The following is a 12,819-nucleotide window of genomic DNA, read 5'->3' on the forward strand; positions in this document are numbered from 1 at the left end:
TTCTTCCAAGATGCGTTTCAGTAAGTCAGATATCAGGATTGTGCCAATTCAATGCTCTCAGACCTATGCCGGCTTTTATATTATACCCATGTTTTCCTGTAAGCCGTTGGCTTCTCCGTTAAAGATCTCTTCACCAACTCAAATTCCCAGGTACCCACAACTCAAAAATAAATATCCTGCACGTAAAGTCATAGAAGAAAACAGGTTCTTCGGCCCATCCAATTCTTGCTGAATCATTTAAAATGCCTACGCCCATCAACCTTCACCGGTGCCCTACCCACCATACCCCTCGCATCGATACATCTATCCAAACTTCACTTAAACATTGGAATCGAGCTCGCCTTCACCATTTGTGCTGCAAGCTCTTTCCAGCCTATCACCAAACTCTAAAGAGGTTTACATTAATTTCCCCCTTAAATATTTCATGTTGCACCCTTAACCCATGATCTCTAATTGTAGTCCCACCCAACCTCGCTGGAAAAATCCTGCTTGCATTTGGCTTGGCTATACGCCCATTTGTTTGTACACCTTCATCATCTCTCCCATCAAACTTCTACGTTTCAAAGAATACTGTCGTGACCTATTCAGTGTTACCTTATAACTCAGGTCCTCCAGACCCAGCAACATCCTTGTAAATATTCTCTGCACTCTTTCATACTTATTTACGTCTTTCCTGTAGGTAGGTGACCAAAGGTGCACACACAATATTCCAAATTAGGCCTCAACAATATCTTATAGAACTTCAACATCCTATCTCCTCTCCTCAGTACTTTGATTTATGAAGGCCAACGTAAAAGACAAAACTCCCTTTACGACCCTATCTGCAGTGCCTATAAAAAAGTAATTACTCCCCTTGGAGGTTTTCGTGTTTTATTGGTTTATATCATTGAAACACAATGGATTGAATCTGTATTTCTGACAATGATCAACAGAAGAAGTCTGTTCTGCATGCACATGAATCCATTCTCTGCACATTCATGTGTCGGTCCACAAGCCTCTTTAACAATCACTGTCGTATCTCTCGCCACCATCATCCTTGACAGCCTATTTCAGACGCCCACTGCTCTCCGAATTCAAGATAAAATACTTCAATCATGAATCACCTTCAAACTTTTAACTTGTTAGCTTGAAGCTAAATCCTCTAGTGTTTGATACATTTTAGGCCCTCTGTTGGTCAGGGTCAGCCATGGGTGTTACATCTTAACTGTCTAATAATTGTAAGAGTAATCCTTCAGCACGGTCGAGAAGGGGCAAGATAATTGCAATATGGTTATATGACAAGAGGAGGGGACATTAATTATTATCTTAGACATTCGGAGGCTTCTGAAGCGAGATGGGATACGAAGTATAATGAGGTATGACAGGTGGTGCATGTTGACTCACAGGCTGCCATGTACGCTATAGGTAGTAAGAGGGCTCTGTGGGGACGTGGGGAGGCTGATCCTACAGTAGCAAAAATGGTTACACCGCCGTCCCGTTCCTGAATGGAAGACGAACTCGAAGGATGAGGAAATAAGGGTGTGATATATGCTGCTTTTTGATCACTCAGAGGAAATAAGAAACTTTGAAAACGTACTGCACAATAGAAGCCCATTGGCTCACAAAGGTGTCCCGAACATGTCCGTACCTTAGAAACCTCAGGCTTACCCATAACCTTCTATTTTCCAGAGCTTCAAGTATCCAACCAGGAGTTCTTGAAAGACCCTATCACCACCACCGCCGAGTGTGTATTCCACGCACTCACCAGTTCCTGAGTAAAATAAAACATCCTTGATAACTCGCCAAAATTGAGGAAGAGAGTCCCAACTCATCTCACGCCGAGGCTGTTGAAATGGTGTACACCAGCAGAGGACAGGCAGGTCTGCAGATGCACCATACAGTCAGACTGGCTCTGAAATAACTGGAAAGGAAGCTGAGCTGAGATAAGTGGCAGAGTGGTCATGTTGCCGGAAGGCACAAGTAATCGATCGGGGGGACTTTACAAGATAGCGCAAGAGTATCTTACTCTGAAGAAGTAGATGGTGGCGTAAGGAGGTTTCAAATAGTCAGGAGACCCCGGGAGAATATGGCCTATATAACCCCTTGAGTTTTACGACGATCTCTCTCGTGAAATATGTCAATATATTTACAATTGGCTTGGAGGTTTTGAGCGTTTTCACAATTCCTTTGAAAACGATGTTATTAATGAACGAATGTCAAATTATTTCAAAGCGATCAAAACATTACTATTTTGGTGGAGTATAGTGTAAAACTCTGTTTCCAGCTTTTAAATGTTATGCTGTTATCAATAAAATTTAGCAAATCTGTAACAGCACTCTCTACTGATTTCAGTCTTTCTGGATTATTCCTGAGGATAGGCGATGAAGAGGAATATGTGCCATCCAAAAAGGATGATAGACCGTGGTTTTATTTTTTTCTTTTTTATATATCTACATGCTTTGAGTACTGCATGAGAGTGTTCGTTATTAAAATATCATGGATTTTCGGTTGTCATTTTCGTTCCGTCTGCCGTACCAATATTCGAAATTTCGTTTTGCCTGTGTTCATCGAACATACCTATAAGAACTCTGTTCAATATTAGCGTCGTAATTTAATTTGAATAATATGATATTCCTTGCTTGCTTCAGCTCCACGGTCAATCATTACGTTTGTACACTACCATCCGTGCAATACCCTCTGTGTTAAACAATGCTTCAGTTGAACTGCTCTCGCATTCACTCCTCACACTAAACCGGCGCACAGAGATGTTATCAGTAGCAACAAAATGCTTGAGCTTTCTATCTAATAAATGAAATTTAAATTTTTATGAACAACCCACAGTTCTCTCTTCTGCCGCCTGCATCAAAATAATAAAAACATATTCGGACTAATCAGTGTCTCTTCTTTTTAATTCTCCCTTTAATAACCCTATGTTTGATTTGTATGTCGACAAGTTCTGTTGCAATATGATAAAATTCTTTTCTTTTCATGATCTTTCACGCCAATACGCACTGTACGACCAACTGGAAATTTCACGTTCATAATGTAGTTAAAAAATATTTGAGTTAAATCAATTGTGCCCCGCGTTCGTGTTGGACACTCGATATTTTCAAACCATTCAATTATGCCTTCTGATGTTAGTTAGAATGTGTTTCTACATTGCTTTCCCAGCTTTGTTTCTTTTGGTGAGCTCGCCCTCTTTCGAGCTCACATGAAATGATTGAAGTTTTTTTTTTGTTCAGTGCAAAAAGGATCTCTTATTTCACATGGGTACATGGCGGAGTAGGGTTTGACAGAATAATTATGTATATCTTTGCAATGTCTAACCATCGGTCTATTCCATCAATTAGTTGATTTACTTTATCTGTTGGAATGCACAACAATTACTTTGGTTGTTGTCTGTTCACGAACACATCTGGGAGAGCACCAATTGTTTGAAAAGTTAAATTCAAAATTGTCTTACTTTTATCATGGTAGGGTGTTTAACCGAGCAATTGTTCCACGATGTCTTGATGATCCCAGTGTAACTATAAAATAAATAATAAATCACAATCAACACTCCCATCAAACTGCAAACTTGAATAGAACAAGCGTCGTTGAAGGATATCTAGAGTAGTTTCGAACATTACAGTACCATTCTAGAGTACCATCGGGTATTAAAGTAGTATTCTACATTAATGTCGGTTATTACAATGAAGTTTCAACTTACTGAGGAGGAACATCATAATGAGGAGTGGCAGGAACCGGCCTTGAACAATCACGTTCCCGACTCCGTAATTCTGGAATAGTGCAGTGGAAACGGAATGTCGAATTGAAAATACAGCAAAATCTGACCATTACAAACAACCTCAAAGGAAATCTAACAGTATCAGGTCTGTGACAAAAGGCTTTCAAACTTTGTGCAAGATTCGACAGATCAGTTCTCAACTGGCAAAGATAGGTAAAAATGGAGTAAAGACTTCGTGTGCCAAGATTAATTGCACAGTGTGGCTCGGCGTTGAACGAAGTTCGTGTAGCTGCAGAGCGACATGCAGAAGACTGTCTTCAAACTACGCTTGCACGTCGAGACAGATTATACCCGAAGTACGGAAGGCAATGTAACGAAATAAATGTTCCAAAATGGAAATAGTATCAGGTGGGTTGGGCATTTGCAGTTCGTCCTGTTATCGTACACACCACTGAAAATGGTAAAATTTATATTGTCTATCTTCTTTTCAGATAATTGCTAGATTGCATTTGTACAAGATGATGTGCATTGCTAAGTCCTTTCAACGAGCTGGAGCTCTGCTTTTATACAGTATTCAGTGTTTCTGCGCGTAATGTATTACCCAATTAAAATATGATGTACAGGCCGAAGTATAACAGCTCCCAGAGGTATTTATGTTTCTTCTCGGCCAACTTGAATCTATGGATATAGTTGCTGATAAATAAATTAAAAAAAAATCCAGGCATCAATACATTCCAGATTGTTCTGCTGACGCACAGTTATATCTGCATAGAAATTTCAAAAATACTAAATTCAAGTGATATATTCCTTCACTGAATCATTGTGAATGTCTCTAAAGTTGGCACATAAGGAACAATTTCCTCATTATTTTGTGATTGCGCCGCACTCTGTCGCTAATGTATATATTACGGAAACGTCAGTGACATAATTACAATCAGTTGTGTCAACACTTTATCGTGTACTAGGAGACGATCATTTTACATATAATGTTGGATTAACAAATATTTGTTTTAGTACGCCTTTCATATCAGCCATTAACATTGCTCAGCTTTAATCAACAAGCTCCATTCCTGCTTCTCAGATCCTCCACCTGCAACTGGATTAGCTATCGTAAACGGGACACACCCTGGGAAACAAAGTGGAAAGAACATCTCATTGTCGCTGACGATCAACAGTGCTGCAATCCAAACATACCTTCTCGATCCTTACGGCAAGCACGATTCTGACGCTCAGCAAAACTCTAATCTCTTCGTTAAAGTTAACGGAAAAATAGATATTGTTTGCATAATTTCAGATAGTGACGAAGAGGCGCACTGCAGCTATAGAGATCAGTTGATTGAGGGCTGTCTTTGTAAGACCAAAATTAATTTTGTACTTCAGGAATGGAAAGCGATGGAACACATACCAATCCTTATCGAGGAATCAGGATTGGAAAGGATAAGCAGCTTGGAATGAGTGGCTGTCGACATCTCTGTGGATTTATACTTTGCACAATTATAAAGAAGGCATTACAGTGGATAAATGTCACAGGAGGCTTGAGAAATGGTCCTCCATCAAATACACACAGTAATTTCTAGAGATATATGGGGACCATTATAACTGGTTGCGTCTGTCTCCAGTATGGTAGGGAACTGCACTGGAACAAAATAAAACAAACAAATCACCTTTGAATATTTTAAACTCAGCCAGTTTCATCACTGATACAACACTTAAAAGAATCCATAATACCTGTAGAAGGCGGTACTTCGAATAAAGGAGTCATAGAGTACTCCTCCTAAGTTACCAACTCCGAGGAATGTCTTCACACTTAACTTTCAGGAACCTGCCGTCAGATTTCTGATAGACAATCTCTCATAAACGCTGCCTTAGTTTCTCTTCCCTCACTTTTTGCACTGCTATTTTAGTTATTTATTAAATATATACCTCGTGTGGTAATGTATCATATTGTTATTTATTGCAATGCACTGCTGCCGCAAACCAACAAATTGCACGCTAGGATCTCCAGGAAACATGTGAGACATGTGAGTAATTTCATAATAATTCTTTTTTAAAGTTTGATGTGTTAGCTCAACTGTCTGTTTTCCTCCGACAAATTTTGAAGCAGACTCCTTAAAACAAATTGCATCAGGATTAACTTGTGGACACACAAACCACATCGTGGAACTATTTTCTTCATCCACAACCTAATTCACTCTCTAGCAATCTATTGCACAAACTGTCAGCGTAAAAATCGCCATCTTTTTCCCCTCAAAGAAAAAAAGAGATCGTCTTATTTTCTTTGCTGTTTGTTGTTGTTGTTTAATTTGAAGGGAGATTGAAAACTGATGAATTACAATCTCGCCTTATCATCCAAAGGGAATGGGTGAGAGAAACACCCTTTAGTGTCTATAATTTGCCTTATCTGCTATTCCAAAATATGAGTTGTGTGCAAAAGCGAGCATGTGAGTAGTGCATTTTCCACGATCACCTCATAGACACCGCAGAAGCAATCCGTGAGTATATAAAAATTATGAGCTGAAGAAGATCAGCCATTTCTGATCACTTCTTAGTGGGATCACGCTGAACTGTCGCGGAACAGGTCGTGAAAACCTGCCATGAACCAACAATTGGAATTATTGGGAGCAGATGATTGTGCTGGTTATCCGCCTCCTACTGCACTATCTGTTAACTGCAGTAAATATAATAGTGGCGTCTCGACAATAGTAAAGTACATATATATTCGTGGTTCAGGGGACGTCTGGAACCTTTTGTAAGTTAGATTCTTGCCGAGATTTGTATAAACCAGATTGGTGGACGAAAAGCTAATTTGTGGGTTTCTTTTTCCTTCCAATTCAGCGTTGAGTGCAATGCAGTGATAGAAAAGAAATGCAAAGAAAAAATGCACGCCCTCTTTCACTTTCCATAGTTCTAACTCGTGGAACAATTGCATGTAGCCAAGTCAGATATTAGCTCAATAACAATGCTCAGACGAGGCGAAACATAAGTGAGGTATGGGCGCAACGGCGACACGTTCAATACTGCACCGTTTGCTGACCTTATATTCGGGCGGAAAATACAAAAACTTTCTCAGTAATGACTGGATTGGAGGAGGAGGCCTCCAACGAATGGAAGAAAGTGAAAAAACATCTGCTTATTAACTGAGCCATGCAAAGTGAACTGACATGTTGAGAATATAAGCGATTTATTAACGTTCAATCTAGATAAAGAACAGTATTTATTTCGCACAATTCGAAAAAAAAGCTAAGTCTTTATAATTTATTTTAGGATTGGAATGATTAATTTTATATTTTCACGTGGTTATTTTCCCAGTAAAAATAAAACAGAAAATACAACTTCCCAGTAAAAAAGTACTTTAATCAAGATGAACTGTGCTTATTATATATTTCACGAAATTTAACAAAAATGGACAGTAGGGCAACTTGCCAGTTGCAGGTGCATCGTCGTATACATCGGAAGGTGCAATACAGCGTCTTCTGATCGTAAATTGAAACTATTAATTGAACGACAGAATGCAGATGGGACAATTTTAGGACAAATGAGATGACGAGTTTCTAAATCTGAATATGCACTCAACTTTCAACTGGGAGATTAATAACAATTATCGTGCATATCCAATGAGTAGATTTTGGTGCATAAGCGCTGTAAGTTTATTCAAAATGTGCAGTAGTCTTGATAGTTTAGAACATGTTTATTATTTGATTTCGTCTCTTACTGTGAATGTTGCAAAAAAAGCAAGTACAATGCTTCAAACAATCAAGACGGATGGTGTCAACACTGCTCAAAATTAAGTGACTTAATTTCAGAGAGCAAGCGCCATTCATATTGACAGTTGCACAGTGCTTTGATCTGTAGTAGTAGTCAATCAAAATGAATTGCGAAATTTATGTTATTTGTATGTACACGAATGAAAATTGTCGGTAAGCGCAATGGATCGTGACTCAGATCACCGTTGGTTGCAAATACACAGCGTTTATTTATATCGGAAACAATATGACCCTGGCGTTTAAATAGGTAAGCCTCTCTCGAAAATAAACGAGATTCAACACAACAATCCGGCAAAGTTCGATTGATTCGTTAACTGAAATGAAAAGCCGCATGATTGTTTATGTGTGATTTCACTAAACGATAGCTTCTTCACATTTTGAAGTATAATGTTCATTGGATATGTGCGATTCTTATTGCAAAGTTTTGACCCTCTCTATATTAAAAGTCCCATTAAAAGGATTCATGTATCCATACTGATCATTATTGCAGCTTCTGATATGAAATGGTAAATATTCAGAGACATTAATGAACACATAGCAATCACTTAAAATGAAGTCGCTTTGATGAAAGTTACAGACATTGAACAACAAAAACATCTATTGCAAATGTCAAAATTATACGTAACTGTTGATAGATGTATCTGTAATCATCATATGAAAGAATGGGACTTCATTCAGCACTTACATTAACCTTGATGTGTTCGCCCTCTATCGAGCTCTCGGAGAAACTGTGAAAGTGGGTTTTTGTTCGAGATAGTTGAGTTTTTTAACACAGTGTGCTCATCGCACAGAGGTACGTGGCTGAGTCAGAGAATATGGCGTTCTTTATGGATAGTTCGGAATATTTTTTACTGTTATCATAGGAAGCAGATAATCGGTCGGTTACATCTTCATTTCGGTTTACTATCGTTCCAATGATCCGAATCAAATATTTCGGTCGCTGTCTGGGGCGCTGCCTGTACCAGAAAACATTCGGGGATGCATCATTTGTTTTTAAAGTACAGCTTAGGGTAACATTCCTTCCTTCTTCGACTGCCATTGCATCCAATGTCTGTCCCACGGAGTCTTGAAGGCTCCAATCTGACAGTAAAATTAAAAAAAAGATCATAAGCTTTACTTCGAACAACATGGTTCCGTAAATAGAAAATAAAACATGTTTACCGAGAATTAGGCTGGTCTGGAATATTACAGTGAAGGAGCAACTTACCCAGAAAAAACACAACAACGAGGAGCAGCGTGAGACAGGACTTCATAATCACTCGATTTGACTTCCGCGATCAGAGAGTGGAGACACATCGCCAGAGGATAAATAAACATATCCTTGAACGAACCGTCCAATCACATCAGGCAACGCAGCTGCTGAGTTTCTAAATACACAGTAGGTCAAGGCTTTCAGACGTAGTGCTGGGAATGAAATTTTGCGAACCTTATCGGAGAAGTGCACAACAAAAGAGTCAAGTACTTTACGAGCTGACGTTTAACGCCGCAGCGCCACGCATAGGCGAAGGAATGCGGGGCAGCCGGCATTCCCGTGGAGAACACTGTCAATAAATTCCGCTTGCTCATCGGGGCAGAGTAAACGTGAGTGTAACGAACTGTGAGTACAGCAAAAGATGCAATAAAAGTCTTTACTCTTCCCTGATGTGGATTTCTGGCAGAATTTAGACACGTCAGATTTGATCTGCAAAGCAGAAATGAGCACGCTGCACAGTACACGATACTTTAACGTGTTCACATGCAAACGATAGAAGTAGCTTTTCTCTGAATAACAGCAATTAATTAGGTGTATGGAAGTAGTGATTATTTGTGTATAGGCTGTTGTTACGTGAAGGAAGCTCTGAGTTCACGTTACATCACCAGGAGGAAAGAAAATATATTTCACCAGATGGCGGCAAAAAATAACGTATTTCCTCACTTGGACTCTTTATTCTTCGATTTTCGCAAGTTTCCCCATCAACTGTGTTCCCAAAGTTTCTGTCTTTTATAATTGTCATGTGAAATGAAAATAATCAATTTACATCAGTAAAAAAAAAGTTTATATCCGGAAATGAGAGCGTCCCAAATGCAATAAGGTCTCAGAGTGAATTCAGCTCAATCCAGAAGTGAATAATTTTCCTCAATTTAGAATGTATTATTTATTTTATCTAATTGCCTCAAGCTTATATTTTTCTCTGCTGTTTTATTTTAATTTTAATTGCAATATTTATCAATCAAATTATTTCTAAATGTAAATAAATTATGGCACAAGCAAGCAACTAGATAGTTCTGGAGATAAAGAGAAAATGATAAATAACCAATCAGATTAAAGATGTAATGGAGTTTAAAACGTTTCAGCAGATACAGCGTCTCATGATGACAATGCAAAAACGAGTCTACCTCCATGGCAGAGTGTGATTATTCAGCGAAATTTGAAAAATATTGTTCTCTCGACAGTTACTCTCACTGCCAGTCAGACAATCTTTGCTTTTCAAACGCTTGCACCCTTTGGGACATCACATTCCTTCCGAGTAATATCGTAGGTAGGGTATTTTGTTTTCCATTACTGAAATGTTTAAAATAATCCTTCAGAATATAGGTTCTCATAGCTTCTCTCTGTTCGTTATGAAATTGATGCTCAACATTTAGGACGAGAATAAGTATAGAAATCTAAATGAAAAAAAGGTACTTTGTAATCAAAGGCCTGTCGCAAACTCAGCTGCTGTTAACGGCTTTACGACGCCTGAGTTGGAGTTTCGCTGTGTGCAAAGCAAGAATCGTATAACTGCGGTGCCATCCATTTCTGCTTCTGAACACGCGTACTCTCCTGCACGTTCGCTGTGAACACTAGGTAGAAATTCATTTGAATACGTCAAAATAAATTATGAAAAATCGGATATGAAGTTACAGTAATTTTTTGTCACCTTTTCACATGAGAAGGATTCACCAATCGATGCAGCAATGGAGGAGCTCCCGGAATGCATTGTAATCAGTCTGATGGGTTCTGCGACAATACAAATTGCGTGGGTGTTTATTTGAATTTATCTGTCATCCTTTAGCGTTTAATAAATTGTTTGAGAATATAATTCATCCCGACATCGCACCCAATATTTGATTTGTGGAGCATGCCGATTCTTATTTATTTACTTATTTCTGTTTTTTTGATTACTTGTTTATTTCCTGAGATACATTGAGGAGTTTGCCCTTTTTGCACTTCGAGGCACGCAGCCCAGCAACCGCCAGGTACAATCCGAGTCTAATCACTTTATTGTTTATAATAATAAATCAACCGTCCAAAGACGACCAAAAGTTGGGCAGTTGGAGGAACAAAGAGTAAACAATGTAAATACCAGGTTATCGGGGGAGAAAATCCAATCCCTTTCGAAATAGTGATTCGGATTGAAAATATAACTTATATGTTTTAAGTACAGTAGAACGTTGTAATAACCTGTTTGCTTCTGTGTGGTTGCTTGCACTCTCAGTCTTTTTATGTAATGTTACATACACCTTGTGCACCATAACATAATTGGGTATCTAGTGAGCAGTATGAGATCGTCCTGTGATGGTGGGGCGATGTAATTTCCCGCCAGTGTGAGGTCACCTGATGTAATTTTCTCACCAGTCAGAGGTCAGGTGATGGCCTGTTCCAACAGGAATAAAATTGGAAAGCCTTGCTGGAAGGCAGGAGATTTTTTTTTGTTTGGTTGGGACGTTGTTTTTGTTGCGCCGTTATGCTGCGTATTCGTCTCATGACGCAGTTTTTTTTTAAAGAGGAGTTTTACTTTCTATTTTAAGTCTCAATGCTTATTCCCGGCTGTTTCGCCACGATGCTGCCAGTTTTAATCCAGTCGGAGAGTGAAGTATTTACCGAAGTACGGAAAACTCAGAGTATCGAGAATCTTTTGTGGCTTCGGCGGTATACTGCAGCATCGAGCTTATTGAATCCTGGTTTAAGGAATTAGAAACCTGCAACGGAGATAACACCTGTCTTATTTAAGTGCAGAAAGGTTTGGGTCAGCGTGATTAATCAAGGAAAATGTCAGTTCTTTAAGCCGTCCTTTAATTCCCTAATCATAAATCCTTCGGGCAACGCACATTTTGACTGCGATGAGCAGTAACGCCACGTCGTCGAGGAAATCGTTCCTTTAGGAAAGTCTCTCAATTTGGACGTTTGCATTTACCATTTCTCTGAACTGTGTTCACATTTACCGCTTTAAGAACTGTTCGAATTACCGTATAGACATTACCTTCCCGTTAAGTTACTCATTTGTTTATGTTTATTTGTTGTTGAGCTGATTTCACATAACTGTTTCTTTGTTCATAAAAATGTCTCAATTCTATATTTATTGTTGCCGTAACATAAAACAAATTATTGGCAACTGAAATCTTTCTCAGAAGTTTTCAGTTTGTCCTCATCAATCTCCCAGCAAATATTTTGGAAATTTTCGCCGATTTCCCGTCTGTCATCATTACAATAGCTTTTACCAGCTTCTGGATATTTCTCCCACTGAAAAAATTATCGCTGCGAAAACGGACTGCAGCTTCCTCGTTATTGGGAATCCTCACCATAACCCCCTTAGCTAACGATCGACCACGCGGTTGACCTGTTCATTGCATTTTGATTCCGGTGCCGTAAATTTCGCTACTGCATCAAGCAAATCTGTTATTACAACCTTCTTTCGAGGCGGGCTGCAAGAAGTTCGTACATCTTTCTTTTGGATATGTGATATTTGGGTATAAACCACAAATCTTACATTTCAGCTTTACAACAAATAGTCATAGAGCAACTGAATTAAGCTTTAATCATGGCCACATTTCAGTGAGACAAGTGCGTACCATGTTAATGCTGAATGTACTGGCGGCGATACATCATCTAGTGGATGGTTGCACCGAAAATGATCCCAAAGTAAAGAATAAAAAAAACAGTTCCAAGTGGCTTTTTGGCGCCTTTTATTCTGTTACCAGTGACGATATAGAGATTTTTTTATTAAACGTGGAATTAACAAATAGCCTATTTAGTGAATATATTTCAAGCTTTACTTCAACACCAGCAAACATCTGCTTGAGCCACTCAGATTCGCACCAACCCGTGTACACTGCATTTACCGTAAAAAAAAACGTGGTTATTAATTAGGACACATCGTATATGTTGTGTGTTCACCTTATGTAGAATAAACCAAATACAACGATGCATATCAAATTAAGTAGATTGAGGGCAACAGGGAAAGAAGTTCTGTAAGTTTTAGAAAATAAGCAGAAATAGCTTCAGCTGGTTCCGGTTGCTTTCTGTTCCTAGGTCTATTATCCATAATAGTCGTCATTTGAAACTCATTCTTTGTGTACTGACAAACATACGTCTGAATGAATATTCCG

This window comes from Hypanus sabinus, chromosome 26 (assembly GCF_030144855.1).
Source record: "Hypanus sabinus isolate sHypSab1 chromosome 26, sHypSab1.hap1, whole genome shotgun sequence".
Lineage (NCBI taxonomy): Eukaryota > Metazoa > Chordata > Chondrichthyes > Myliobatiformes > Dasyatidae > Hypanus > Hypanus sabinus.